Raw genomic sequence first — 13,542 nt, forward strand, 5'->3', positions numbered from 1 at the left:
ATTTTTCATTCATAAATCAAACACTAAAAATCATTTTCGAAAAATATTTTCTACTCACCAACCAAACATGAGAAAATAAGTCCAAAATCTACTTGTTTTCCAGGAAAATATTTTCTAGGAAAACATTTTCCATAGAAAAACATTTTCCTCCATACCAAACACACCCTTAAGATTACAATAATTTAGTTTTTATATTTGAAGGTGAATAATTTATTTATTTTAAATATGATAAATACATCATTCAAAAAGAGTACTTTAAACTTTTGTTTGTTAAAAATTATATATTTATGTTTGTGTTATAAAATATTATTGTAATACCTCTAAATACTAGATCAACATTCGCATGTTGATACACCATTGTTTGATTACTAAAATATGTTTTATTCTCATTTTGTGAACTTGAAATTTTGTGATATTTGTAATATTGCTTAACAGCATTGTGATCGTAATTTAAGGTATTGTATGAAGGTATTTAAGTAATTTTCATATATAAAGGAGAAATATAGACAAGGTGATGTGACACCTCTCTATGATCTCTATTTGTATTTATTGTTTTTCTCTTCTGCTTCTTTTTGGTGTTTTTGTTTTTTTTGTATTATTATCTAGATTAATTATTTTATTGTAAAAATAAATTATTGATTTATTACAAAAATATTATATTAATGAATAAACATTTTCAACAAAGACTCTTCACATGCCAACTAACAAGAAATGATTATTCATAACTCATACTTTTCTAATTTCTATTCTTAATAAAAAAGATTATTATTATTTTTTGTCCTTCTTCGAATTACAATTACAAATTACAAAATAAATATAATTTTATCCTTATTATTTAATTTATTTAGAAGTTTCCACTTTTCTTCTTTAAATCAATTCTTTTATTATAAATGTNCATATGAGGATCATAGAGGAGGTGATGTGGCACCTCCTATGACATCCATTTCAATTTCTGTTTTTTCTCCTTTTTTGATTTCTTTTCCAATTTTTATTAAATATTTTATTTATTAATTAAAAATTTTAATCATATTTATTATTCTAATTATATCACTTAGTTACAACAAAACCTTCATCTATTTACATTCTCTATTTGAATAATATTCAACTTATTTCTAATTGTTCTTATGATTATACAATCTATAAATAACAATTAACTATGTTCAATGTTCAATCATTTTCTTTTCATTTTCATTTTCTCATTCTTTCTTTTTACTAGTATAATTTTTTTCTCTTTTAAATTTTTTTTCATCTTTTTAATCAATCGTGCACTTAGTAATGTCACCATATGGTCTTCATTTTGATAAAGATCATAGATATATTCTTCAAGATTCATGAAATGGATATTTACATTATTTTGGTACAAGTCAATCAAAATGAAAAAGAAATCTTAATTATCTTAAAAGATTTCATCAAAAAGTTGGTCATATTAGTACAAAAAATTGAATGATTTCCAAATATTTTGAAGATTCATTTATGTATTGTTTTGATTTCAACTGATATTATTCTCTTTTTTTTTATTTTGATTAAATATATAATTTCATGTTATTCAACAAAATTAAATTATGAAACTCTAATTATCTACACATTAGAAAGCTCAATTAACATTTTCTTACTCATGTAACACCCTAAAACGAACTAACGCGAACTAGAGCTTTATGAATGTTTCTTGAGTTAATTTTGTGTTAAAGTGAGTTACATTAATTTCCTTAGGCAATTTGTAAAGTTTGGTTAAGTTGGAGGTCAAACGTCCAAGAACGTACATTACGTTCGCAAGGAGCCTTAGAAAGTGCTAGTGTGTCTTCATGTGTTTGAGTGAATTGTACGTGTTCATTTTGTTTGAAATTGGTGTGGGGTGTTCCTGAGACCTAGACAACCATGTTTAGGGGTTTAAAGTCCAGGTACGACCCTACCTAGGACCCACGAGGGGCCCTAGAAGAGGACACCATCTCTTGGCAAGAAGCTACCAAGCAGTGACCAAACGACGACCCAAGGGACGGTCCATTTGTCAATAAACGATCCGTCGACCATGGGCATCGATTGGAATTGCAAGACAGCTCTTGAATGGAGCTAAGTCCCAACCAACGACCCTCCACCAACAGGCTGTCGATGGACAAACGGTCTGTTGGTTGGAGCCATCTGTGAGGACTGCCCAAAAGTTGTCACATTTTTGCAGCTTTGGCTTGGGGTGTTTTGTAAATTCACCCCAAGTCTTTTATGACCCTAGGACCATATTTTTAGTGCTTTTAAGGTATATAACTAGACTTGGCCCCTCACTTCAATATTCAAATTCTCTCTCTAAAAACAAACTCTCTCAAAGTCACTATTGGAGCTAGGACTCAAGAAAGAACTAGGAGCGCTAGTTGGACGTGTTTCTTCATCAAAATTAGTGGGTTTCCTTCTCATTGAGGTATGGTCATCCTTGAACCCCCTTTCATTCAAGGAGTCATTTCTAAAAGATTTCAAAAAGGGTTTTCAAACTCTATCTTCTCCTACTTTTGATTCTAAGCACGGGTCTTCATGTAAAAGTTTTTTAATGATTCAAATAGGTTCCTTCTAGTATTAATTGATGATTTTAATGTCAAAAGCCTAATGAACTCATGCTTATGCACATTTTCAACTTTTAGCTTAAGAAACGGGTTAAATGAACATGTTTATGTAGTATTTGAGCTTTGTTTTCTTTATGTTGTTGATATGGTCTAGCTACTGCCCTAAGGGCCTTATTATGATGAATTATTGAGGAATTGGTTATAGGTGGTGAAAGCTTGATTAAATGGAGAGTTACTTATATTGCATAATTCTTATTATAAATTACTCTTGAGAGGTATGGTTCACCTTCTTGGTGGCGGTGTTTACTTGATGTATTTGGATATGTATTTATATATATATATATATATATATATATATATATATATATTTGGTATATATTATGAGTATGTCTTTTAAGGCCTAATGTGTGAATTGAACTGAAAATGATGAGATTCATGTTGATGTGCTTTATGAAGCTTGAATTGTATGTCTTGTTTAGATTATGCCTTAATGAAGTATGTGTATATCTTGAGCATGCTAGTATGTGAGAAATGATGAATGAAAGTGTAAGCATGCCTAGAATTCAATGTTAATGAAAGTGATGATTTATGTTTAAGGTGTGCCCTCATGTACACACACACTTTGAACGAACTGAATGAATGATTGAAGTTGAAAATTGTGAGAGAGTTTTGGGGTGAGCACTCATTGTCAGTTGACATGAAGTGTTTAGTACCAACCTCACTACCTCCCAAGAGCTTTATAGTGTAGGTTGGAGGATGGATGCCCATTGTTAGCTGAGATGGGATGTCCAAAGTTATCCTTGACCTTAGTAATGAATGTTTAAGACTCCGTGGGGATGTTATGCTTAGCACCGAGAGGATTTGAAGAAGGGGTGGATGCATTGTGAGTAGAGATGTTGTACCCAATGTACCTCTTGAGATGAGTACTCCTTGTAAGTAAAGAGAGAGTTACTTAGTAGAAATCTCCTTATCCCTTTATTATGAGCCCGCATAGGTGTAGCTATTGGAAAAACCATGTAAAAGCTAAGAGAAAGACCCTACCCTAGGCAAGTGGGGAGCCCTCATCCGATAAGGGCAGTATCGGGATTCCATGTCTAGCTCAAATGATCTATGTCGGTTAAAGTTATTTCTCCACAAAAGAATGCAAGAAGTAAGTCTCCTAAAAGAACATACTACTTAGGGTAGGTGGTGGTATGAGACGCTATCTAACCATTGCACTCAGTAGACCTTTCGAAAAAAAGGTCTTGGTGGGTTACATCATGTGTTGTAAATGAAGTTAGATAATCTAAGGTCTAATGTTAAGGAAGTATGTTAAAACTAAGTTCTATGTGATGAAGTTAGGAGTGACTAATGAAGGGTGCTTAATCTAAGGGAATCCTCAAGGAGCACTAAGTCACGATTTCTAATTTCCACTCTAATAAATGTCACGATTCTATATTGGACGTGGTGACACTCGTCTTATGCCACCAAGACAAGTCAGCCTAAAATTCAATAATATACGGAAGAATTACAATCAACTAAAAAAATACCCCCAAAACCTGGTTGTCACGTGTACAAGCCTCTAAAGTATTACAATTGATTCAAAAGAAAACACTAGTCTCAAATGAACTTGTTTCTAGAATAGAACAAGATCATACTAAGAAGAAAGAAAGTCCGCTGAGACGATAAACAACTATCTTACTAATCTCCAAGAAGCCTCAAAAAAGAAGAGAATGACAAGTACCACAAAAATCCAGGCTTGTAACCTACAAAAATTTGTAGAAGCAAGGGGTGAGTATCAAAGCACACGGTACTCAACATTTAAATACCTAAAAACAAGCTAAGTAGATGAAATACGGGTACTCCTACCACCCCAACCGAACCTCCACAGCTATAACCTGCATAAAAATCAGCACAACCTAATAGCTCACTATTTACATAGCACGTAAATTAACAACTCTTAGACAAATTACATATCCTCTACAACAACACTTTAACAAATTACATATTCTCAATAATAACACTTCGACAAATTAAATATCCTCAATAACAAGCTCAGTATTCATCAATCACAAGTTTCGCAGAAATGAAATCACAAGATCAACAAAACACAATATCAAGTTCACAAATGATAAGTATGTGTAATGCAATGTCAAAAATAATGATGCATGTCTGACCTAGTGATACACACCCGCTGTCTCTCAATCTGGGACCCATGGGGGACATATGCATGCATCTGTTACGGTGCACGATACGACCCTCAATAATAGTAAACATCGTGGTGCGCGATACGTCCCTCCAAATATAGTATCCATCGCGGTGCGCGAGACGTCCCTCGAAATGGTACATCCTCTTTAAGTTCTCATTCTTTCTCAATGCACATAATACTTGTCACAACCATATCTCAGAATAATGCAAATGACATGTTCACACAAATAATGAGGAGATGACCATTTTCATAACATTGCACAATTCAAAGTACCACAAACATGATGTCACCTTAATAATGATTCAACAAGTCTTCAAACCTTTCTCAACACATCACACATAAACAATGAATTACGTTGCCTTTTGTTACCTTTTTTTCATCATTAAAATTAATCAATATAAACAGTCAACCCATCACCAAGTCCCATTACTCCCAAACATATACCATAAGGAAATACACGCATTCCATACACTTAACAAGAGTTTAGAATTTCACTTGCCTCAATCAATCAAGAATTCACTCTGGAACTTAAGGTCTTCCACTTTCGTTGAACTTCCAACTCAAAGCAATCTATTCAAATAAATGACCACAATAAGATTTCAAGACTAACAACACCCACATACTATGCTAGTCTAGACTCAAAAACTTACTATACTATACAATCAAGTTCATAATCTTGATGCCAATTAACATTTTAATTATCATATTTTCCAATTTTTAAGTCTAGGGTTAAGTTTCAATTTCTCCATATAATACAACGCTAATAGTTTTTATATAATATAATACATTTAACATTTAATTACCTATCTCAATATGGATAAACTTAAAATATAAAATGAAATCAAAATTAAAGTCTAGTTAATAACGAAAATCAATAGCTAAACCACAAAGGAACACGTTGCAATCTGCCTGTTGCAGATTATACTTTCCTTTCTCTCATTATCTAATAATGCTCCAATCATTAGCCATCCGTATGTCATGATTATCTTCAAATTTTGTCTTTATGCCTTTAGTTAAAATTACAACAAATTTCCAGTGAGTTTTCACTATTCTTCTTTGCACAAGTAATAAGAGTATTGATTATTGCACACTGTCAATTATTGCAAATCAAAACTACGACATAATGTTGTAATCTAAAAATCAGTTACTTTACCTCCATTGTCTCTCGTGCCGTTCCATGCCATATAAAGTATTATTTTCTTAAGCAAAAATAGGTGATCACCAAAGCCATAAAATTTTAAATCAATTTCTACTATAGTGTATCGCCAACTTAACAAAATTTTGCATCACTTCCATGTCGAAGCATCTCAGCAATAAGGTGCAAACGATATTTGTCACTATCAACCAATCATTCAATAATCTGAGTGGAAATCAATTTGGTTCTTTGCTGTAGATGGATTCTTCTTCCAGCCGAAACGAACACATGTTAGTTTCTGCCTCTTCTCCTTTTCTAAATTATTCTAACACTATTTAATCCCTATAACTTATCTCAATTATGGGCCAAGTGATATAGGGTTTTTAAGTAAAAATTTTCAAATTTGGCCTATTATTATCATTAACTAAATAAATAGCCATCAATTTAATAATCATATCTATGAAATAACTCTAAATTTTCAAAAATAATTTTCTGGGTCATTACAATATCCACCACCAAAAATCATGTTCGTCCTCGAACATAATGAAGAATGAAGATTAATAAATGTTATTAAAAGCTTAAGGTATAATCTCTAGAGTCAATGTTTACCTCTCCAAGTGGGCTCATCTTTAAGATCATTCCATCTAGATTAATTATTAAGAACTGAACTTTGGAATCAAAATTTGAAAGATCTACAAATCAAGAGTGATTATGAAGCGACAAACTAACTCATGAACTCAAACTAAAGTAAAACCCACTAGACCTTAATACAACCATCATAACAAAAATTTTCTCACATAACCAGATAACCGTCTGATCAGAAGTGAGGTAAATTAACCACCATGATGCACAAACCATCATATATTTTATAAAATTCCTTTGTCACAACATAGCCTTTTTACGAGCTTAGTAAATTATAAAATATGATCTTTAGACATCGATTACTCATCAAGAGAGAATAAATTTAGCTAACCCAAAAAAGAATAAGATCAAGTAACTACCTAGATAATTGTAACTCTTCATAGCTCTTATATAAGTTCTCATAAGCAATGTTGTGAGCGTAGAACTACTTGTATACTTCAATTATCTGAAATAACACCAAATCTACCATAACTGAAATGACCAGGTCTGCCCAAGGATCCTACCCTATGAAGAAGACATAAGAGGATCGATATATCCAATCCACCACAAGAATTCACCTATAGATGTAGAAACACACACGAGCATATGCAGCGAATCACACTCCAAATCATTTCTAAAACGAAGTAGGTGGTCACCTAAAAATGTACAAAATCAAGGCCGGATAACATAAGTTACTCTTTTCATAGTGAACATATCAAACAATTATATTCAAATGACTCCATATCAGAATTTTTAGCCACCCACAATCAACTAGCCTGATATCATTACAATCTTACACATACTCGATTTATCAAACCTCACATACTTCTCACAATACTCCATTGAAGTCGACACTCTTAGTATCAACAAACACCATAATCATACCATCCATTTACCTTACTCTCAAACCATCAATAGTATCAAAGTCTTTTTAGTAAATACATTGTAACCTCCAAAATTTTGAATTATGACTCTCTCTCTTTCCATTTAAGCATTTCATGACATATATGAGTCACACCTAAGACTGATAACACTACTTTTAAAATACTTTTCCATCGAGGTAAAATAATTGAATCATACCCAGTGTCAACTTCACGCGAAATTTTTACATATCATTTTTACTACCATTCATACCATCATGTATCTCATGCCAAAGCTTAACGAAATCCTTGGTCACTCCAATAATTATGTATACTATAAGCTCTAACCTCTACTTACCATCAAATGTCTGTGTAACATATCATAACAATTTATGTTGTCTCATAAATATAGTAGTCTCAATCCCCGCAAAATCCTTAATAACCCTGTATAACTGTAGGTCCATATTTTTTTATGTATCCTTAAGTTATCTATCATAATTTGAAAAATCTACCTCGACATAATCACATAGAATCTTTCACACCTAGTTGCTTGTCACCCAACCAAAAACTCAATCTTTAGAAAAATTGATGATAACGTTCTAGTAAGTCCCAAATCTAGTTCACATTTCACAGTCATATCTATACTCATAGGCATAAATTAATAAATCCTTCAACTACAAACCAAAGCCTTATACGAGAGTTCTTATTCCTTCACTTTTCTTAAATTTTTCCCATGACACAAAATTCTAAATATCTTGAACCCTTCAATACACCAGACTTTTGTTCTTTTTGTTGACTCGCTCCCCAATCTTATTATTGGGTCTAAAACATCTAATATTTTTACCTTATCCTCAAAATAAAGGCTTAATGGAAATCTTCCTTATTTTTTGAAAATAAAAATAACACATATTATGACATAGAATATATACAAGTCCTTCCAAATACTCAATATTCAATGCAATCGATCATTTCTTATTTTACCAATTCACACCTTGACAAAACATACTACCACGGCCATAAACTCATCATGAAAAACTTGAATTTTTTTAATCCCAACCATGCAACACAATCCCATTATATATTAACATTAGCTCATACCTGGAAATTATTTTTTTTCTATGAATTCATGTATCTTAACTTATCATTGATCGCCTCTCCGTTGATCTTATCATATCTTTCACAAAAAAAAATTTCAATCATACTCATTACCAAACTCAAAATCACGAAATAAACTTATCATCACACTCGAGTTGAACGTATGAAAACTTCTTTCTCAAATTTTATCCAACAAATTTTAATCAATATGATGAACCTGTAAAACTATAATAATAATCTAGGCAAAACAAATGAAACCACATATCTTTGAATTCAATTATCCACACTTTTTGACATCCTTGACTCTTACAATCTGAGTAAATATACTTGTTCTCACCTCTTTCTGAAGGCTACACTATATCCCGCTAATTTATTTATTTACTTATTTCATTATGGCTCTAGCTCCTTTAAATTCTATCTATGCAGTGCTTCAACACCTCTTATAGCTTTCCTAGCAATCAAGCTACTCATTAAATAGTATCAAACCTCAACCTCAAATACTCACAAGTCGTCATTACAATACAAAATTTATTTAACAAACAATCTTTATCATATAATTGCATCCTAAGCACTATCCATCACGATCTCTTGTTATCGTCATGCTCAGTTAGTTTCTTCATCATCACAAAGTCAATCTTGTAATCCACATGACACCCCAAACCCAGCTATACCAATTCAAAATCCAGGGGCTAACCCAATGTATACGTGTTTCCTTACTAAAATTCTCAGTTACATTCACACAAATATACTCATTCAGACTTCCTTTACCTTTAAGCTTCTCATCCGAATATCGATCCACTTCCACGGAGCTTACGATGGAATACCACTCATTTAAAATCTTTGAGATACACGTCACGACCTAAACACATCAATATTGTACCAAAGATCCACCACTAAAAGCTTTCTTATATATAATTATTAACTCATTCTTCCGTAGTGAAAAAAATTAGTTGGTTTCTCAAATATGAATGCAACACCAAATCTTATTATATGAGCATGTGATACAATTGATAAATCCTTAAGTAGTTAGTATTTACACTTGACAATTGACATATCTGTTTTCATATACCACTAGTACCATATCGTGAAAGTCTATTAAATTCACCACTAGAACACATCATACCTATCTAGAAGATTGTATCCAAAATAGCACATACATCTTATGACAACTTACTCTCTTTTCTCAATTTACATTGTTCATTATCTTGCCATCATTTTAATTCATCCACTTTCAATTATCGAACTACATTGCCTATACCACAGAAGTATTATTCTTTGTACTAGGGTAACTAACCTAAACAAATTCATGAAGTCCCTCAAATCATTGTTTAACCTCAGTATTCAAATATCCTCAATATGTATCATCAAGCCAACACCTTACTTAACTTCTCATAATTATTGAACATTCTTAATCTGACCAAATATTTTATTTCATAAGTCTATCACTTTCACCTTAGTATTAGGTCTAACATTCAAGTTATACACAACATACCAACTACTCACATGAGAAACTATGCACGAGTCATCACATAAATGAGAGCGAATGGAAGGTTGCTATAAGAATCGGGCCGAACAAAGGATGCACGATAAAGATTCAAGAAGTGAAGATTTTTCCTAAAAGTCACTATAGCCTCTCAAAGATAAGTACAGACGTCTCCGTACCGATCCTCAAGACTCTACTTAGACTTAGCTTGTACACACGTGAGACCTGTGAACCTGGGCTCTAATATCATTTTGTCATGACCCTAAATTGGACGTGATGACTTTCGCCTTATCCAACCAAGACAAGTCAGCCTAAAACTCAATAAATATAATAATATGCTGAAAATTTACAATCAACTAAAAAAATACCCCCAATACTTGGTTGTCACGTGTACAAGCCTCTAAAGTATTACAATTGATTCAAAACAAAACACTAGTCTCAAATGAACTTGTTTCTAGAATAGAATTATATCATACTAAGGAGAAAGAAAGTCCGCTGAGAAGACAAACAACTACCTTACAAATCTCCAAGATGCCTCGGAAAAGAAAAGAATGATAAGTACCACAAAAATCCAGGCTTGTAACCTACAAAAATTTGTAGAAGCAAGGGGTGAGTACCAAATCACACGGTACTCAACAATTAAATCCCTAAACACAAGCTAAGTAGATGAAATACGGGTACTCCTACCACCCCAACCGAACATCCATAACTGTAACTTACATAAAAATCAGCCCAACCTAACAACTCACTATTTACATAGCACGTAAATTAACAACAACACTTAGACAAATTACATATCCTCCACAACAACACTTTAACAAATTACATATCCTCAATAACAATACTTCAACAAATTATATATCCTCAATAACAAGCTCAGTATTCATCAATCACAAGTTCCGCAGTAAGGCAATCACAAGAGCAACAAAACACAATATCAAGTTCACTAATGACAAGTATGTGTAATGCAATGGAATGCAATGTCAAGTATAATGATGCATGTCTGACCTAATGATACACACCCGCTGTCTCTCGGTCCAGGATCCATTGAGGACATATCTGTCCATGCATCTGTCGCGACGCATGACACGACCCTCGATAATAGAAAACATCGCGGCGTGCAATAAGTCCCTCAAAATCTAGTATCCATCACGGTGCGCGATACGTCCATCAAAATGGTACATCCTCTATAAGTTCTCATTCTTTCTCAATGCACATACACTTGTCACAACCATGTCTCAGAATAATGCAAATGATATTTTCACAAAAATAATGAGGAGATGACCATTTTCATAGCATTGCACAATTCACAGAAACACAAAAATTATATCACCACAACAATGATTCAACAAGTCTTCAAACCTTTCTCAACACATCACCCATAAATAATTAATCACATTGCCTTTTGTTACCCCTTTTTCATCATTAGAATTAATCAATATAGATAGTCAACCCATCACCAAGTCCCATTAATCCCAAACATATACCACAGGGAAATACACGCGTTCCATACATTTAACAAGAGTTTAGAAATTCACTTGTCTCAATCAATCAAGAATTCACTCTGGAACTTAAGGCCCTCCCCTTTCGTTGAACTCCAACTCAAAGCAATCTATTCAAATAAATGACCACAATAAGATTTCAAGACTAACAACACCCACGTTACTATGTCTAGTCTAGACTCAAAAACTTACTCAAATATACAATCAAGTTCCTAATCTTGATGCCAATTAACATTTCAATTATCATATTTTTCAAGTTTTAAGTCTAGGGTTAAGTTCCAATTTCTCCATATAATACAACGCTAATAGTTTTCATATAATATAATATACTTAATATTTAATTGCCTATCTCAATATAGATAAACTTAAAATATAAAATGAAATCAAAATTAAAGTCTAGTTAATAACAAAAATCAGTAGCTAAACCACAAAGGAACACGTAGCAATCTGCCTGTTGCAGATTATACTTTCCTTTCCCTCACTATCTAATAATGCTCCAATCATTAGCCATCCATATGTCATGATTATCTTCAAATTTTGTCTTTATGACTTAAGTGAAAATTACAATAAATTTTCAGTGAGTTTTCACTATTTTTCTTTGCACAAGTAATAAGAGTATTAAGCAGCGTACTCTTTCAATTATTGCAAATCAAAACTACGGCATAATTTTGTAATCTAAATCAATTACTTTACCTCCATTGTCTCTCGTGCCGATCTATGCCCCATAAAGTATTATTGTCTTAAGCAAAAATAGGTTGATCACCAAAGCCATCAATTTTAAACCAATTTCTACTACAGTGCGTCGCCAACTTAACAAAATTTTGCATCACTTTCACGTCGAAGCATCTCGACAGTAAGGTCCAAACGATATTTGACACTATCAACCAATCAATCAATAATCTGAGTGGAAATCAATTTGGTTCTTTGTTGTAGATGGGTTCGTCTTCCAGTCGAAATAAACACATGTTAGTTTCTGCCTCTTCTCCTTTTCTAAATTATTCTAACACGATTTGATCCCTATAACTTATCTCAATTATGGGCCAAGTGGTGTAGGGGTTTTAAGTAAAACTTTTCAGATTTGGCCTATTATTATCAATTAACTAAATAAATACCCATCAATTTAATAATCATATCTATGAAATAGTTTTAAATTTCCAAAAATATTTTTCCGGGTCATTACAATAAATTAATTCATTATTTTTTTACACTCTTCTAATTATAAATATTACAATAAAAATTATTTTAAAAAATAAATTAATTTTTCTTTATTATTTAATTACAACCAATTTATCTATCTACATATAAAGATAGAATATTAAATATAAATATGATTATGTGGTACCTTTCGATAACCCCAATTATATTTTATTTTTTTCTAAACTTTTTAGCATTTTGTTTATTTTTCTTTATCAGTGTGATATTTTAAAAAAATAATTCCAAAATCTCCTCTTCAAATAATTACTCAATAGTATTATTCTCCATAATTCAAATTTTTTCATCTATGTAACTTCTAATTTATTATGGGTAATTAATAATATTCATGTTTCAAAACCTTTCAGGTGGATGATCCCCTACAAATTGATGTGCAAGTTATGTAATCTTTCTTATCTTACTTAGTTGCTACAACTAACAATTTTACGGAGATTTTTTATAGGACTTTGTATTTTCTTAGCATCATTTTCTTTTTTTTATACATATTATATATATTTATAAGAGTGTACTAATATTTTTGGTATATTGCAATCATGACTTTATTTTTCGTTCTGTAATAATAATTATTGTGTTGCTATTTTCTTAATCGTAAATATTTGATTTTCATATTAGATTCATGCAATATTAAAAAATTAAGTGTAGTATATTATTAGTTGAATAATGCAAATATGATATTCCTATTGAATTATTTATGTAGTGTTGATATGATTTCTCAATATACTGAAGATGATTTTCACAAAAATAAAAGTCTATCTTTTATTATTTTACAAGCAACAGATTATGAAAGATGTAATTATTTTAGATAAAATAATATTGTAAGCATGACTTGAAATTAGTTGTATATTTCCACTCTACGAATTTCAGTATCTCTCTCTCTCTCTCTCTCTCTCTCTATATATA

Source organism: Solanum pennellii, chromosome 10, assembly GCF_001406875.1.
Source record: "Solanum pennellii chromosome 10, SPENNV200".
NCBI lineage: Eukaryota > Viridiplantae > Streptophyta > Magnoliopsida > Solanales > Solanaceae > Solanum > Solanum pennellii.